This window comes from Amblyomma mixtum, chromosome 5, assembly GCF_055824585.1.
Source record: "Amblyomma mixtum isolate Tamu chromosome 5, ASM5582458v1, whole genome shotgun sequence".
Classification (NCBI taxonomy): Eukaryota; Metazoa; Arthropoda; class Arachnida; order Ixodida; family Ixodidae; genus Amblyomma; species Amblyomma mixtum.
This window is the reverse complement of record NC_143016.1, coordinates 118,299,252-118,318,108: the sequence shown is the minus strand read 5'-3', so window position 1 is coordinate 118,318,108 and position 18,857 is coordinate 118,299,252.

Here is an 18,857-nt window from a genome sequence, read left to right as displayed (position 1 = left end):
CAGTACACGCGCTTGTCGCTAACGGAGTCGGATCGCCGCCTTCTTGCTCGACTCCATATCCAACACACCCCTCCAATGGAAGACAGGTTTCGCATCCCGAAACTGTGGAGACGTGCCCTCCACGTGCGGCCTCTTCCATCAAACATGCCTCATGAAGACCATAACGGTCGGCGCCTGGCACGAGCGGAAGCGCTAGCCCGATATTATGGCAACAGGTGTATACTACGTGGACGCCTCCGGCCCTCACCACGGGGGATGGTACACGGCCGCGGTAGTTCACAACAGCAACACAGTTAACGGCCTAACTTTCAGAGCCCGCAGTGCAACACAAGCAGAAGAGGTCGCGATTGCTCTCGCGGCCTCACATTCCAATTCAAAATACATAATCACCGACTCGCGAGGGGCCTGTCGGAACGTCGAACAAGGCTGCACTCCCTTCCTAGCCTATAGAATATACCAAAATTGCATACGGGATACGGACCCCGCACACCGTTACCTCATATGGGCCCCTGCTCATCAGGGGTTGGCAGGAAACGAGGCAGCAGACGCAGCCGCCCGCGCGCTCTCTCACCGGGCTGTTTTCTCCTCCCCATCCGATCAGGAACCCGATTTTAATCCCGTCTATACATTCAAAGATATTACAACATATTATCAAAATTGTCATCGCCTTTACCCTAGCCCATGTAAAGGCCTGAAGAAGGCGGATGAGCGGCTCCTTCTCCGCGTTCTCACCAATACATTGCTGTGCCCGGCAGCGCTAAAACATTTTGACCCCTCCTTTAGCGGCAGCTGCCCACACTGTAGTGCAGTGTCTTCTGACACTTATCACATAGTGTGGGCCTGCCCCTGCAACCCCGCTATTCCCCCAATCCCCAACCCAACCCGGGAGGACTGGGAGGCGACCCTGCTCGGCTGCCACGACTTACAGGCCCAACAAGCCTTAGTCGGGCGCGCCCGGGCGGCGGCAACCGCCACTGGGGTCCCATACTAGGGACCTCCACCTAGTGTTTGTAAGGATTGGTCCCTTACGGGCTGATCCAAACATACCTCCTGCTCATTCGTAATAAATGTTTTCACCACCACCACCACCACCACTCCGCCACGAAGGCTCAAGGTTCGAGCATGAATAAAGGCGCATCTAGGGAATGCATGGGTTTCATAAATAAAGTGCAAGGAATAAAAACAAAATAAAAATAAGAAATGAAAATAAAAACAAGAACAATAAAGATAAGAACAGGAGCAAAAACAAAAAATAAAATAAAAAACAAAATATCAAAAATCAAAAAGTAAATAATAACGAACAGTGCGCTAGGAAATGCTTTCGCCTTGCAGCACTTTAGAGAGCCAAAGTGCCCCCAGAATTTTTTTTTGTTTTCAACGAAACCTTCTACAAAGAGCGCTTCGGCACAGCAATGGGCGCATCTATTTCCGTGGTCTGCGCTAACCTCGCATTAGAAGCCATTGAGAACCTAGCCGTTTTCACGTTCAAACGATCAGCGAAGCTATTCCCGAGTTACGTGGACGACTGCTTCAGCATTATGCATCGCAGTTACGTACAGACTTTCCTGAGGAATCTAAACTCAATCCAGCCAACTGTACAATTTACTGTGGAAGAAGGAATGGACGGACAAATGCCTTTTCTTGATGTTTTCGTCCAAAAGAGCAACGGCAGGTTTTAAACCTAGGTGTGCCGATAACCGACGCACACTGGAAAGTACGTAAACTTCCGATCGGCACACCGTATTGGGCACAAGTGTTCGGTCACCAAATCACTCTTTAATCGCGCGTTCTCCCTATGCTCACGCCCGGGAAAACACTGCTGCGAAATCGCCAAAGTGAAGGCAGATCTGAAAGACAAAGGATAACACCAGCAGCTACCGAGAAGCCAAGAGCGCTGTGCCCAGGAATCCAGACTTGGTCAAAAATATAAGACGCAGAAACCAAGCGTACAAGTATTCCATACTGCACGCATTTTCAAAGGCTATGACGTGCACATTTGTCATAAGCCTAACAGCAAGTTGAAACGGCAGCTTGTCCGAGTTAAAGACAGTCTAGATCGCTCAAGATACCCTGGCGTGGTATTCAAGATACCCTGTCAAGGCGGTGAAGCTGCCTACATTGGCGATACTGGAAATTTCAGACGAAGGTTCAAGAAGCATGAAAACGACGTCATGAAAGGCCGCTCTACATCTAATGCTTTGGCGGAACACAACGCATCAACAGGACACCCCATTGATTAGGACGAAGCTCCCATCATTGCCACACAGAACTTATTGTCGCGCCTCCTTTTGGAATCATTCCACACATAGAGCACAAAGCATGCTCTTAAAAGAACACGTGGTAATCTGCCAGGAATCTATAACCGCTCACTACGTAATTTTAAGCGTATATAAGCCACTGTCGTTCCATGCAGCGCTCTACGTAATCAAAGGACCCGCACGGGCCCCAAAACGTCGTTTTTCCTTGTGAAGAATTTGTTAGCGGATGTATGTTTTGTTATTTCCAGTATGTTCGCTCCTGGCCAGACGGTATTACGTCAAACCCCGGACTGTATAACCTGATATGGCGTAACACAGGGTATGTAGCCACATAAGGTAAACCCTCGCCGCATGGAAGGAGGATAAACCAAGGAAGGAAGGAGGAGACAGGAAAGCTGTGAGATAGAAGATAGGAAAGTGAAAGATGGATTGGAGGACAGGAAAAAGGCGCTGCCGATTTTTCCCAGTGAGGTACAGCCGGAGGTGCCGCCTGCAGAAAGTTGGTTACAAAGTGGTGTGTTGCCTTCACCGACTGGCATTAAACATCCAAACTCTCGACATCGGCTCAATAAACAGGGTCTCTTTTGCCCGGACATTTTCCACGGCTAAGCGTCAGTGCTGAGATCCGGGTGGCGCACTGCTCACCAACATCCCCCTGCGGTGATGTCCCTGCGGATTCTAGGGAACCCGTGGTGAAGCAACTCACCATATTCTGCATGTTGCAGGTGCTCCTGCGGGGTAATAGCAAGAGGCGCAACTTCCGTTATTCTCATTTTTTTAACACCAAGCAGACTTAGCAATCCAACGCATTTCGTTTTAGAGACTTCTAAAAAACAAAATTGTACACTTGGGCACCCTTACGTGTCGATAAATTTGCATAATTTACATACGCAACTTTGCTGTGTCGCCTGTGCCGCATTCACAAACCACTTCTCAACTGTGATCGGCATGGCTGATAACCCTGCCTGTTATATCTGTGACTGTGATGAGACCATTTCTCACATTCTTTGTTAATGTCCAGCGCAAAGTTCTGCAAGACATTCCCTGCGCCTTGCGCTGGAAGCCATCGCTTCATGCCAGCTAACGGAGTTCCAGATTCTGGGACACTGGCCGCGGAGATCACCGGCAGTGAAGGCTTGCCAGGCCCTCCTGCGGTTCTTGCGAGTGTCGGGCCTGCACGATAGGCTGTGACTTTGCCTAAGCCTTTTCGTCTTGTACTTTTTCTCATCTCTCTCTTTCCTCCCTCACCTTTATATCCCCTCAGCCCTTTCCCCAGTGCAGTGCAGAAAACTGGTGTTAGCTACGGGTTAGCCTCCCCGCCTTTCCTCCTCCTCTCTGCCCCTTCTTCTTCTACATAATGCCTTGAAATTGTTCGTGGATTGTTTCGCGTCTCATATCCTCACGTTAAGGGTGACGAAGTTCCAGCCAAGAAGGGCTCCGATGTAGGCGAGCAGGGCGTCCACCAACGCGATGAAGGCCAGGAAGCCGAGCAGCGAGGCCACCACGTTGGCTGCTACCAGGAGCAGCGAGGACACGCCGTGGCTCATCGACTCCAACACGGTGCACTCGGGGCCGCAGCTGCAGGGTGTGACGTAGAACTCAGTCTTCTCGTCTACCACCACAATAAAGCAAAAGCACCTTCAGCGCACCTAGCCTCAGCCCCCTCCTTACAGAGCCGAGTCTGACGCCTCCCATGAGACCTGGGACTCGCACTTCAAGGTTTCCCTTGAACGGCGTTGAATGACCATGAACCCATGCTAAAGAATACGCAACTTATTTCTGATGGCTGAAGAGCATACGCACAATTCTTTGTGCCCTGTGGATTAAAGTCTAACATTTTGTTCACGACATACGACGCCGACCCCGTTTGCCATAAAATAATGTCGACTGTGCACCTAACCATCTGAAATCACTACGTTGCGATTTGAACAAGTGGGGTTGCCACAAAAGGAGCGCTTTACCACTTGGGCCATAGCCGCAATGTGAATGTGCAGCTGAAGCTGTTTGGTTCGCCGTAGTTCGCGTTTGAACACCGAAAGGATATCATGTCGGCCAATGCTGGTGTTACCTCTTCCGAACGTCGCTCATCTTCTCTCGGCTGGCTCCGCTCTCCTCTGACTCTGGATAAAGCAGCTTGGAGAAGCCGAGCGCTGCCGGTGCCGACATCAGCGAGGCTGCCATCATGTGCTCAGCCTTCACCTGTGTAAGAATTTACGTAGAGTAATGAACATAAAGATACGATATTTCAGTTTTTCACATTTAACTTTCTTTCCTGTAATATGCCTTGCGGACGAGGTTGGTGAGACGACACAGTCAGACAATTTACGCACTAGCAATCCAAATATATCATTATATTAAGCCAAAATTTAATTCAATTCTCATATCAAGTTTCTTGAAGAACTGGTTTTTGCGCTGATATCCTTTCGGGTTACGAAATTAGACAGAAATTTCAAGTATACTTTTTCACAATAACGTAATGCGTCAGTGCTTCAAACGCAAGCTTTTGCCGCCGATCACTGCTTGAAACCGCCGAAGCATGGAGTCCATTAAGCTGTCAATAAAAGTCTAGTCGATGCTTCTCTACTTCTGTAGCAGACTCAGACTCGCGCGAACAATGTCTTTTTTTGCAACTTGGTTGGAAGTTCTTTTATTTATTTATTTAAGAATACTGTAGCCCTTCCTTGAGGACCATTGCAGCAGAGGTATTTCTTTTATTTTCAAGGAAAAAGAATCTGAGGCACCGACAATACACAAAAATTATGACCGAAGCACGAATACAACACAACCAGAGAGAGAGACAGAATTAAAAAAAATCACCGACAAAGTACACGTGAAGCACTAACAAGCTTATGGTACGACGACAGCGAATTGATCAGTAACTCGAAGTGGGAACTATGTTGTTCAAATGTTTAGGGGTATCCCCCAAGGTGGAGTAGATTTGTAATAAGGGAGTTGTAATAAGCTTGCCGTCCCGGTTAGCTCAATTGGTAGAGCGACTGCTCCGGTGAAGTGGTGGTGCCGGGTTCGAACCCCGGACCACGACGAATTTTTCTTTAACTACGAAGTTTCTGAGAAAGCTGTATAGCTTTCCTTTGTAGCCGTATGGCTACGCTCGGGTGGATGACAATGAGTAATCACTCCCTTATTGCAAATCTACTCCACCTTGGGGGATTCCCCTAAACATTTGACCTTCCACAACGGGTGTTTTTTTTACCTACATCGCCCTCGAAACCCAATTCTTTGCACAGATGTGAAGGGCTTAAGCTGGGCGCCTGTGGTTTAGCTCAACACATTGCCCATAACGTCTCACAGTCATGGAGTTAATGTAGAGCCCGATAATAGGGTCAAATTTTTTGAAATGTCGATAACAGACAGTTTACCCGATCGAAAAACACCACAGAAAGCTTTCCCTCGTTCCCACAGATATCCAAGTAGTATTTTGGGACCTAATAACGGAAATTCCTGTTGCAACAAGAGGATTCTCTGTAGTATTGAACAGTTATCTGCCGTAATGATAGAGCCACGTCTCTCACAACAGACAGCTTACTAAGGAAAAATCTGTCATAACGATAGGACGACAAACCTTTCTGTTGTATTTTGGAACCGGTTCTGTCGTATTTTTTTTACTTGGTAGATTTTTTAGGCTCGCGCAAACAATCACTTTCTCAACAAGTGCTGGCTGCGTCTATAGCAGGACGCAGCCAGCAGTACTGGCGGTTAAAAGAATCAACAGGGGTAATCATCCATACGATATGGGATCCCTGGTTCCGTTAAGCTAGCTTTCCTTGATATTTTCAAGGCCTCGATCTCTTTGCCTTAGCCAAGATAAGCAACGCCGATGCTAGAGACTGCAGGTTGTATACTCACGCCAAGCGTTGTGAACACGGCGAAGAGGCTCCCGGAGATGGTGGCGAAGCCGCACGCCATGACGGAGTGCAGCTCAGACCTGGTCAGCTGCGCCAGGTACGGCTTTATCAGGAGCGCCGAGTCCGTCTGCGTTTGTGGTAAGAAATAACTGGAAGATTAGAAACACTCCACAATCTAGGCTTGCCCCAGAAAAGACGGTCATAACATATTCATGAGAGAAACTACGACTCGATGCACCACTAACTCCAAGCATTTCCTGTTGATTTACAGTTGCTTTGCTGCAAATGACTGAAACATGTAGTTTTTATTCAGTGTTCTGATATTTTAGCAGCGTTACCAATTGTTTTTGTATTTTGCCTGCCAAGAACGCCAAACTCCTATTACTTCAGTCATATACATTTAAACTGAATGATTTTTAAATATCAGAAAGCGCAGCAAGAGAACATAGTAAGCTATTGCAATTATGTATAGAGGAGGTCTCCAAGGATGAGTACATTTCAAGGAACGAACTTTCACCTACGAAGGAAAAACCTGGAGGACGCGTAACCGACGCTATTGAAAGCAGAACGCGATGGCGTTATCGGCTCCAGCTAGCATCCCGTACTCGATTACCTCACTCGTAAGTAGCATAATAGCAATTCTTCATGTGCGCCGTGGTGGCCGTGGTGGCCCGGTGGTTATAGTGCTCGGCTGCTAACCAAAAAAGACGCGGGTTCGATCCCGACAGTGTATTATGCATTTCGATGGAGGCGAAATGCTAGAAGATCGTGCACTATAGCACGTCAGTGCATATTAAAGAACCTCAGGTGGTCAAAATTATCCGGAGCCTTCGACTGCGGTATCCATAATAGCCTCAGTCGCTTTGGGATGTCAAACACGATGGACCATAAACCACAAACCAGCATCAGCCCACGTTTCTAAGAAGCTTTAAAAGTAAAAGACCACAACGCATTCCCTAGGTCCAGATTTGTTAAGGTCTAAACAACGAGCACATCGTGGCGTATGGGTAATGCCCTCGTTTCACCATCCGATCGCCCTGGGCTCGATTCATAGCGGACCTCTAATTAACCGAATTTCGTTACAGCTCACTATTACACATACTTTGCTTTCAACGAGATTTTTCGCTCCTGGCCAACGACGCTGGTGACGACGCCGTTTTCTCTGCCAGACGAAACTCTTAACCTGCGTTAAAACCTTGCATTACAGACGCATAGATGATGCTCACGATAAGCATAGCAGTAGTTACTGTTCTACAATATCATGTTATGAATTATGTTGCCTAAAACAACTCAAAATAATTGACGTATAGTGCATTACAAGGGGAATTGATGTATTTTGTATGATCCAGCTTTTTACTCTGCCCGAACCTAAACTACTGCAACATCTAGCCAACCAAATGTCTACCATGTTTAAGCCCTATTGCGATCATTAAAATGAAAATGACTCCCGTGCAGGCTCGAACCGCTCCAGGTGGTCCATTTGCGGAAACGAACAAATGAAGTAACTGTCATGATTTCACCTGTGGAATTGCTGAATATAATTTTCAAAAATGCCTTAAACAACGTGCAGTTACATGACCGCTGTATTTTTTTTTTTATTTTAGCAGGCATCCGCCTACCCAAAGACGCCGATGTGCAGAATGTTTTTTCAATTCACTGTCCGAAAAAAAATTTTGCCATGTAAGGTGCATGACAAAGCTCAACGAATAACGACTCTGATTTTACCCCAGCCCCAGTCCCACAGAAAAAGCAAGTTAGAAAAAACGCACCATGCCCAGGAAGACGTTGCAGGCGGCGCAGTACGACTCGCAGGCCGCCGTGCCCAGGGTGGCTGCCATGAGCCGGCCGAACCTGAGCGCCAGGAACTGCAAGACTCCGTAGTGGCACAGCACCGACACGACCAGTCCGAAGAATACGATGGTCGACACTACCTGCGGAGGCGACGACAGTTGAATCAGATTACATCAGAACTAGATCAAGCACACGAAACTAGTCACGACCGTCACCTCTTTTTTGCAGACGTACGACAACTGAAAACGTTGAGGCTGTTTGCGCTCGGATTCATAAAAGAAAACCGATTACACAATACCACATGAAGGAAATCAAAACGAGTGACTGTTGCAAGTATTTGCCTCCATCTGTTAAATAGTTTGCCATTGGGTTCTTGTGCTAATCACGTAACGTGCAAATCAGCTTGCATAGTGTTAAAGTACAGACATACTGTCATGCATATATACTGCAGATGCATGCAGATATACTGTCAAGCAGATATACTGCAGATACATGCAGATATACTGTCAAGTGGCAAGAGAAATATAGAGGCAGATAAGTTAAAAGCATTCTTGGCAAGCAACTGAGTGGAATCATATGGAAAGATCAGGTGGCCAGAATAGTATTGCGGTCCAGTGGTAGCAATACTGTATCCGGCGCTGGCTGCGGTTCTGCAGCTGCAAGTCTAAACCTTCTCATGTAAAACCGCGCCCTCTCTAAGTATGCAGCGCCCTGACGGCGCGACATCGACCCCGCACTTTTTACCCGCTTACTTCGTATCGTCCAAGCACGGAGAACGAGAGCACAGTCTTACATGTACGTCAGCCAGTTAACACTCGCTACCGGGAAGCATGGGCCAGCGTCGGGGACCGCAGTGCCTGCACTCGGATTCGAGGTCGCTCGGCTACTTTTGGCAGAGTGTGTATTTCCTGAAAGCATGAAATTTCTTTCTCTATGCTAAAAGCTTAAGTACTGAAAAGCGGACGCCGCGTCAATCCAGTTTCGAGCTTGTCCTCTTGAGAACCTCTAAATATGCTGAAACAAGGGTTCAAAATGGCGCGTGTCCCAACAAACAAATAATAGGATAACGATAGCTCCACTTCATGCTCACGTAGTAACGACAAACAGTCGCGGTACCGACCGTGAATGCAAGCACGGGCTGCTGGCGAGGCAGGCCACCCCCGAGTTCCCCCGTGCTGAGGTATCCAAAGACGAACTTGGCCCCTCGGCCGGCGAAAGACACGACTGCGGCAACCTTCTCGGCAATGCAGACGAGGGCGCCCCGCCCGACGTGCCAGCGCACCAGGAGCAAGCCCAAGACAAACTGGAGTAGCAGTCCGCTAAGCACAGGACGCCACTTGATCTGCAGCAGACAGCAGAACGACCCGAACAGTTAGTAACTCCGAATGCCCCCGCACACATTTCCGCATCAAGACACGTCAAATCACATGGATGCATTGAATAGGGATGCTGTGCGTACATACAAAGCATGTTGTCTGCATTATTCCCTAAGTAAAATCATTCTTTCAAGAGAGAATGATGAACCCGACTCAAGACGATCATGCATTATCTGACGTCAATATCATTTTATCGCGTTAATAAAGTTAGCTAGAGAGCTGGAGGGCGACCTGAGAACTGCTTAAATGTGAAATAATAGCAATAGTAGTTTTGTTATCGAATTCAGGCTTGAAAGAAGAGCGCTAAATTTGAAAGTCCAACGGTTTAAACGAACGTATTAAATACTTGGTAGCGCTCCTCCTAATAAAGCGGTCACAGATATGTATGAGGTGACGTGCTGCCGCCGCTGTAGTCTTAAGTGTACTGTAAAGTCTACAATAAAAAGTTATCGCTTGAACAAATCCGCAATAAGCGTCATTTCATTTTAGCTCTCCACCGTTCGCTGGTAGACATTCCCCCGGTACTTTCTACGGAATAAAGCTAACTAAAGATATAGTGTTTTTTTGTACACCTTTTAAGAAATTTCATTTCTATAGAGCTAATCGAGCAGGGAATCAGTAATTCATTTAAAATGGAGAAAACTTACATGTCCTTTAGTATATACCCACTGCTTACTATGGGTTGTGGTATGTCGCGCTTAACGTCTGGTAGCGGCAAATGGGCTATCAGGGACGCCATAGTAGAAAAGCCCCTATTGTTTTCAACAACTAGAGGTTCCTGAATGTGCTGTGACATTGCACAGGACATGGGCATTTTGGAATTTTGTCTTCATCGGCATGCTGGCGCAGCAGCATGATTAGCCCTCCAGCATCGGGATCAGCAGCCAAACACCACAGGCAGCGAGCAACCACGGCGAAATCCTTGTCTGATGCCAGATTCGAAGCCCTATGTAACTGCCACAAGTCAGCAAAAGAAACTTGGAAATTCTCTTGAGACTTAACAGACCGTAGCAGAAGCTATAATACAAATTAGGGAGACGATAAGTGTAAGTGATGCGACGGATTGCGATAACATGCACACTTTGTGGCTTGAGCGTTCCGTGTTGCTTGATGCGGCCTTGCTATGCTGGTTCAAACCTCCCGCTGTTCCCTTCACTTCATGCGCGTAGATGCCGCTTCATTACATTATTTGCACATTTTGTTTGGAAGCGAATGAAAGTTGATCAACACTGCTATATCCCAAGTACAGCACAAAAGCCTCGCAGTTTAGCACGCGGGGCGAACGCTGCGTTGATGGCCAAATGGCCTAAGGGAGCGGTAGGCTTAGCAAAACTTTTTTTGACTCCGCGCGTTCGTAACACAGACGAGACAATACTTATTTTTCCTTTGTGAGGCTTGGGACCGAGGTTACTCTTCCCGAACTTTTGCCGTACACCACATGCCATGGTTGGCAGGTGACAGTTCGAAGACGGCGTGAAGAAGGTTTTCGCTCTAACGAGGCTTCTATGCAATCTCATAAAGAATGGAAGTGGTCCTTGCCTTGGTGCGATTTTTTGAAAAAATATATCCGAATCCGATGAGGATGACCATGCCGAGTGCGGCAGCGAGGCGGGATCGGTGAAGCCGCGAGTCGATAGCCACGAATAGCACCACACTAAACAGCACCAGGGCACAGGCCATCCTGCAAGCCACAGCGAGCCGCACAAGGTTCGAGACATTCAGCTTTGAGTTGTATATGTTCAAAAGCGTCGGTAATGAGTTTTAAAACCGCACCGTGAAAAGAACACTCTTGCGGCGAGTCGAGACACCCGTTCGCTCAAGTGATTGGCCAGGGCAGATATTTTCTTCGTGGGCATCCGGCCTAGGCAGCATCCGCACACGAGGCAGGCGTCCAGTGACGCCAGAACCAAGAGGAACAGGCCGGAGCCTTGGCACCATGGGTGCTACGAGGAGTAAAACGTGTGATATACCACTCTATAATGTGAAGTGTGACATAAGTCCAAAGGACAGACAAGAACGCGAATTCACGCAGTATAGGCTTCTCTGAATAGGTGTCCGCCGAAGCGGGACTGTGCCGTTGCATCTTTGTTCTATACGATGACATCCCTTCACACTCTACTTCGTAAAGGCGTTACTGTCAGTACGAAACTGCATGGAACGAAGAACACAGACACACAGAACGCAATAATGGAGTCAAGCATGCACAACCAACTCGGCCCGTTTTTAGCTTTTCCCCTTTATTATTTATGACAGCAGGATTCGACAGAACCCATATTTTGAATAATTACAGATAGTAGGTAATTTGTTTGATGTCATTGCTGTGCATAGCTAACGCTCTGCTCTTGGTGCTGGCCGTAACTACTATCGGCGCCTTCAAGGTCTAGAACCTGAACTTTATTCAGTCTGCGTAAAATTCTTCGAGAGAGTTCACGAAAAAACCAATTGCGTCACCAACATGGCGTCCCCTCTCTCGTCTTGAAATCTGACCTCGGGGTCCCATCCGGTCTCGACGAATGCCACAAGGAGGGCCGCGTGAGCCATGAGCAGCAGCATCAGTCTCAGCAGACGGGGAAAGTGGGCGACCAGCGCTGCCCAGGGTATGTGACGCTTGCGCACCGCAACCGGAAAAGGAGGAGGCAGGGCTTGCACACCGTCCCCGCAAGGTGCGCCGTATGCCAGCGTCGTGGTGCTGGCCGTGGCATAGCCCATGGCTGCCGAACCTGCGGGGACCTCCGCCATGACGCCTGCGTTGTCAGGCATCCGGGAGAGGATGAACGACATCACGCTTCGCGTCTCGTCGATAGAGTCATCGGCCGAAGCCAGACTCTCCTCCGAAGCACGCTGCAGAGAAGAGGAGGAAGGAGACCGATTAGGACACCAAATAACTGAAGCGGATGTTTCTGACATTTACGGATGTACAAGTCCACTCCTTAATATGATAAACCTGAGTAGAGTACCGCTGATACTCCGTTCGCTCACTCAAATCAATGCATGTGTTTTGCTTTTTTGCCTGTGCATGCCGCCTAAAGGCCGTATCCTTAACAAGTTGCTATCATGCATGCCTGCTACCATCTGCGATATGTACACGTTTAGAAAACAATGGGTCTTCTCTGCTCACATGAACAATGCACAACGTCATCCAGGATGGCCATGGTAGGGGAATGCTAACTACCTGCTACTAAAATGCCCTCAGAGCTTTACGAAAAATATTCAGGCGCTAACACTCAGAGTTAAGAATAGTCACTACATGCGCTCATTTGTGCCTCGTCAATATTGCCAAAGAGTTATTTGAAATGACCAAAAAATCAGAACATCGCGCTCAAAGTGCACAGTCTGGCATCTTTAACCAGATGATGTGCACAGCGATGAACTCACGAAAATCGAATGCAATGGGCTCTGCAGATGTACGACATATATTCTTCTCTTCAGAGCAGAGTAATCGCAGTTATAATAGCCAGTTCTGCAAGGCTTAAAACTTACCCTGCCTTTGATTCGGGACATCCTGCTGTTCTCCTTGCGCTCCTGGGCTGCGCTTCTTGGCCGCTTCTTCTGCTTTCACTTTGCGTGCCTCGGAGTCTCCTGAGCACTGACGAAGCCGTTTCCACCACAGGCGCTTGATGATGATCACGTCCTCAGGTTTCAGCCACGCGAGTTGAGAATCTTCCTCGTCCTCACATCAGGTGTTTCGAAAATCCTCTTTCACAGCTCGGACTAATTTCCAGTAATTCAGGTCGCTCTCTGTGTTCAGACTTCAACATACAGGGCTACTCAACATCTGCTACGCCGCGCAGAACAATTTAGAATATAAGGAACTGTAATGGCAGTTTGATCATGTATACTATGTTACCTTCACTCCTAAAATCTTCTTTCCTTCCTTGATTATGTCCTGTTCCAAAACTTCTGCTCACTTCTGTCAAAATCTTGTGTGTCGAAATTATCATATCACCGTCTCTTAATTGTCATGATGATCATCATCAACCCAGCCTGATTCTTAACGAGTGCTCAGCAAGGGAAGGAAGATGAAGAACCGACCGGAGAAGAAAGCCAATCCCCCCACGTGGGTATGTGCCATTATAAAGAGGTGAAGAAGAAGAAGAAGAAGAAGAAGAAGAAGAAAGTCCATCACCATCATCAGCATGACTACACCCTCTGCAGGGTAGAGGTCTCTCCCATGTCTCTCCGATTAAACCTGTCCTTTGACAGCTGCAGCCACAGTACCCCTGCAAACTTCTGAATGTCATCCCCCCCCTTAACTTTCTGCCGCCTCCTGCCACGCTTGCCTTCTTTTCGAATCCACTCCGTTACCCTTAAGGAACAGCGGTTATCCTAGCTTCCCTTAACATGCCCTGCCGAGGCCCATTGCTTCGCCTTGATGTCAACTAGAATGTCCCTAACCCGCGTTTATTCTCTCACCCACTCTGCCAACTTCCGCTCTCTTAACGTTACACCTATCATTTATTTCTATACCTCGCTGCGTTCTCCTTATATTTACCTTAACCCTTTTTGGCACCCTGCAAATTTCTGCCCCATACGTGAGTGCCGCTGATATACAGGTGTTGCATAATCTCTTTATGGATTTTAATAAACTGCTATTCACAATCTCACAGAATCTCCCATATGCAGTCCACGCAATTTTTGTTCTCGTAGTTATTTTCCTCTCATGATCCAAACCAGCACTCACTACCTGCACTAAGTAAACGTATTCCATTACCATTTCCAGCCCCTCGGTAACAACTGCGAACTGCTGTTTCCTTGCGAGATTGTTGAACACTCCTTTAGTTTTCTTCATGTTTATTTTTAGGCCCACCTTTCGGCTCTGCCTGTCTCACTCATTAATCATGCTCTGCAGTTAATATCCTGAGTGACTTGTCAAGGCAATGTCATTAGCGAATCGCAGATTACTTATGTATTCTCCATTAACTCTTATCCCCAACTAGTCCATATCCAGGCCTTGGAACACCTCCTGTAAAGAGGCGATGAATAGCATTAGCGAGATCGTGTCTCCCTGCCTAACATCATTCCTTATTGGAATTTTATTCCTGATTTTATGACGGACTATGGTAGCTGTGCAATCGTTATAGATATCTTACTATATTTTCATGTAAGACTCTTGTACTGCCCTGATTCCGCAGAATCAGATTCCGCAGATGCAAGATTTCAAGGTAAAGTCAAGTAATAACACTAACAGTTATTACTGTTAGTGTAATAACGATGTGAACGTTAGTACTAAGGAAAGAACGTTCGAAACCGCACGTCTGCAAGCATGCCTACACAAATGAAGCCACAGGAACGACCCGGAAGTTCAAATTCTCGTGACAAAGCTGCGCCGTGTCGCAATGTCCGTCGTAGTTTGGAGACCACCTATCAGGGCAGTATATGACCAGAGCGGAATCATATATAAGCAAATACGTAAACACTTATATACATAAATATAAATGGTGCAGCAATAGTTTAAGGGAGTTCATATAAGCGGTTGGCAGCAATAAAAATCAAAGATTATAATCATGTCCTAAAACAATGCATCATCAATATAAAAAGATAATTTAGGTTTCTTCCTGGCGGGAGCATTCTATTTGGACTTTGTATCTGTTTTTCTGTTGACGAATGATATGTACCCATGTAGCCTTGTGTGGCAGATAATTTAAGAAATTTCAGACTGCAGATTAGTGAACAGAAAATAGTTTGCCGGATTAGCACCCTTTCAACCAGATTCTTACACACATGTGATAAGTGGATATACTACATGATTTTCTGCGTGAAGGGGGAATCTAATACTTCATAATGTACCGCGTATTTCAGCGAACATTTAAAAATTTTATAAGTAGACTTTTTAGGGTAAAAATATGACTTTTGTGGCACAGTGTTAACATTGTTGGCGGTCGCCAGAAAAGCGGTGTATTGTCTTCAGTATTGGGATGGTCAACTATTTTTTAATTATTAACTTCTTAACTACTAAAGTTAGGCACCTAGTTGCAATTAGTGATTTTTAGCCGGTCGTTAGTAATAGCCACATCAGTTTTTAGAATTTTCAAAACATGGTTACTCTCGCTGGCTGCACCTTGCGAAAATACATGAGCTTCCGAAAGCATGCTGGCAAAGCAATCCCTCCAGTGCACGTAACTAGTGGAAAAAGGCAAATTTTGTCGAAATTAAAAATTGGTTACCCAGCTTCCTGCTGAATCGATTTACCAGTTTTCTGGTGTCCGCAAACACTGGCAATATTGTGCTGGAGGCAACATATTTTAAGCCCCAAAAAAGGCTATGAAAATTTTTGAAAGTGTTCTCTGAAACACACGGTAGACATTCTTCAGAGGTTGCGGTAGCTGACTTGAAAAGGTGCTCAGGATGACCCTTCCTAGGCAGTATGAAAGATGGAAGTTGCCCATGGGGAGAGCCACCGTCTGCCGCAAGTAGTGTTTTGTGACATCTGCACTCTGTAGTTCTCAGGTCAACAAAGCTCTGCACGAAAGTGCCAGTGACATGGTAAGCAACATTTTCATATACTATGTTAGGAGAATCTTGTGAAGAAACTTGCTCCTCAGATGAATCAGAGTTTTGCGGCCTGCTGTGGTGTGTGATTGTGCTGCTTGGTGGCAACATTGCGCAAAAACTCTCGATGTACAGGAGGAAGGCATTTGTTGTCACTTTACAGTCTTCTTGTGAAAGTTCGAAAAGTTTTCCATTCCAGATATGTTATAGAGAGACAACCAATTGGTGCACGTTATGTCTCTCATTACAGGCTTTGTTTCTGGTGAATAACTGCGAAAAGGGTTTCAAAGGATCTTGCTGCAATCGACGAGTAAATTCAAAATCTTCGGTTAGATAGTCGATAGAGCTTTAATTGCAATCCGTCAACTTGCGATCGAGGCTTTCTTGTCCCGAGGACCACAAAAAATGGCATTAGGCAATCCTATTTATGCGTTACTCAAGAAACGGTGTTCCGAGCCCTCAAACAGTGCTTATCGCAACTTGTTGCCCTGCTTTTTCAGGGGTTGAACTGTTTAGATATGTTTGGCCACTTTGCCCAATCCTATAAGCTTCTCATTCATCTGGAGTGGGCTCGGATGGTATGTTGTCTAACTGGCGCTCTAGCTTTTATCTCGTGAAAGTAGAAATCTGTGTCCCTTCAGCAGCAGCTTAAAGAAGGACTTGTTTTTTCGAAAACACGCTGGTGTGTAGAACCGCTACCGAACACTTAAAGTTCTCTTGGTGACACACAAAATTACTATTAAGCCGGAAAAGACATACGGGCAGTAGAGTGAGCCCTATTCAGACTGCAGCAGTAGTGTGCTCATGTCATCAATGTGCGCATGGGAGAAGCCGCGCTTACAGGAAATAGGAAAGGACAGCTGCATTTTTTGCCTTGCCTTAAAGGAAGGGACGAAGTTTGGTTTAGTTTAGTTATAGAGGTTTAACGTCCCAAAGCGACTCAGGTTATGAGGGGCGCCATAGTGAAGGGCTCCAGAAATTTAGACCACCTGGGGTTCTGTAACTTTCACTCACATCGCACAGTACGGGGCCTCTAGAATTTCGCCTTTATCTTCGGCCGGGATCGAACTGGCGTCTTTCGGGACAGCAGCCGAGCGCCATAACCACTGAGCCACCACGGCGGCTTTAAGGAACGAAGTCTAAGATGACTTAATAAAGGTCACACGTGGGCGACCTGACTTTCACTGGTAGGCTCTGTGAAGCGATTAGGCGACAGGCACTTCTTACGAACCTCTTAATTCGCACCTGCCCGAAATCATGGCCCAGTGGCTATGGACTTAGGCTGTTCTGTCCTACGTAGCAGGATTGAGTTACCCCGCGAGCCGGCAGAATATTAGCGGAGGTCGATGACATTGAACTGCAGCGCAAATGTTGTCGATGACAGCTATGTACTCTTTCCTCCGCTTATACGCCCGGTAAAAGCGCACCTTTAAACCGTAGAACAGCAGCGCGTTTGGGGAAAGTCTTGACATATACGTTATTAAGTGTAAAGGAACGATGCTCTTGCCAGCAGCTCGTAAGAACCTCAACCAGATATTTATTTAAGGTACTTCTCTTCACTCTGGTTGTTGTTGCGAAAGCAACACTACGCTTGTCGCCGAGCCATTTCGCGGAGCCGACGCAAGGCTATACTGCGCATGAGCGAGGACGGCGCGCAGCTGGCGCGCCGCCGCCGTCGCTGCGCGGGTGACTGAGAGGTGCCGCCACCGCGCTCGCCAGTTGCGCATGCGCAGTAGCGGCGCATAGCTAGCGTGCCGGGGCCGCCGCTGCTGCTACGCGCTCTCCATCACCCCTCTCTCTCTCTCCTCGTTGCTTTCGCAATCCTCCAGGTTAAACCAGAGCTAAACCACTGCCAATTTTTTTCACTACCTTTCCTGTTAGCGCCCCTCCCACCTTCAAAAATTAAACAGATACAAGTAGCTTTATTAATAGCAAGGGGCTAACAGTTTTACGACATTAGGACAAAAGAAAAATTATAAAGACAATTACTATTCTCGGTAATACGAAATAGGATAGCAGCTCTGTAGGCTCATTGTTTTCATTTGCAGGGTAGTCGGCACCTCTGGCGACGATATTAGCTCAATAGTAGTATTCGTTTATGAAGACGACGATGTGCAATGAACAGCGTGCGAGATTGGGTATATTAGTTCGATAGCAGTATTAGCAGAAGAAGAATACGATGCAGAATGCACAGCGCGAGAGTTTCTTGCAGTTAAGCAGGCGGCGTGATCGGCTGCGGCGATAGCCTAGTTCTCCCGTGCAGTGGCCAGCGAAGCTGATCTGCTCGCACCGCCGCGGGTTCGAATCCCAGTCGCGCAGTGTTTGTCTTTCTTTACTGACTTATTATTTGGCTCGGCTGCACCAACGGCGGCGACGCGGCTCAGCCCACGAGCGGGCGCTTAAGAGCTGTGCTTTAAAACAGCAAATAAAGGTCATGCTTGAGTCATGGGCTCCGGAGGCTTAAAGGTGTTGCAGATGCCCAGAGGCACCAGCCTAAATGCTGACGTGCACATAGGGAATTCTAGGGGAGTTTTGAAAAGAGTGCGAGCGAGGATTTCCGGCTTGTATTGGTTGGTCTTGGTGAGGTGGGGGGTAGGGAAGGCTTTACTAAATGCCGTTGACAGCAAAGGCCGTCAGGAATCGGAGAGTGTCATCTTCCCGCATGCTGTTTCTCTGCCTCGGTATGCGATTGCTCATGCGCGCGACTTTGACAACTGAGGTGCGGAGGGTCTGGAGGATGTAAATGGGTCTACGGCCATGTTGAACCAAAAGGTCGGGGGACTCGGATAGGCGGGCATTCCTCAAAGAACTTGACGCTTGGCCCACATTTGGCTGATATGTGTGCAAGGTGAGGAAAACATATTGGCCACATATGGGCTGCTTAGATCGTTCCCATGTGCGCACTGGGCTATGGGCGCACTGGATGTCTGCCTATATAGGGCCATTAGGGGCTCAACCTGCCGAATGTACTTCGGCTCCATTTAGAGCTTCCCACATCGGATTCAGAGCGTCCTTTACTTAATAGTTCATTTTATGATTGATGGGAATGAAGATTAGCAAGTGAAAGCGCAAAGAAA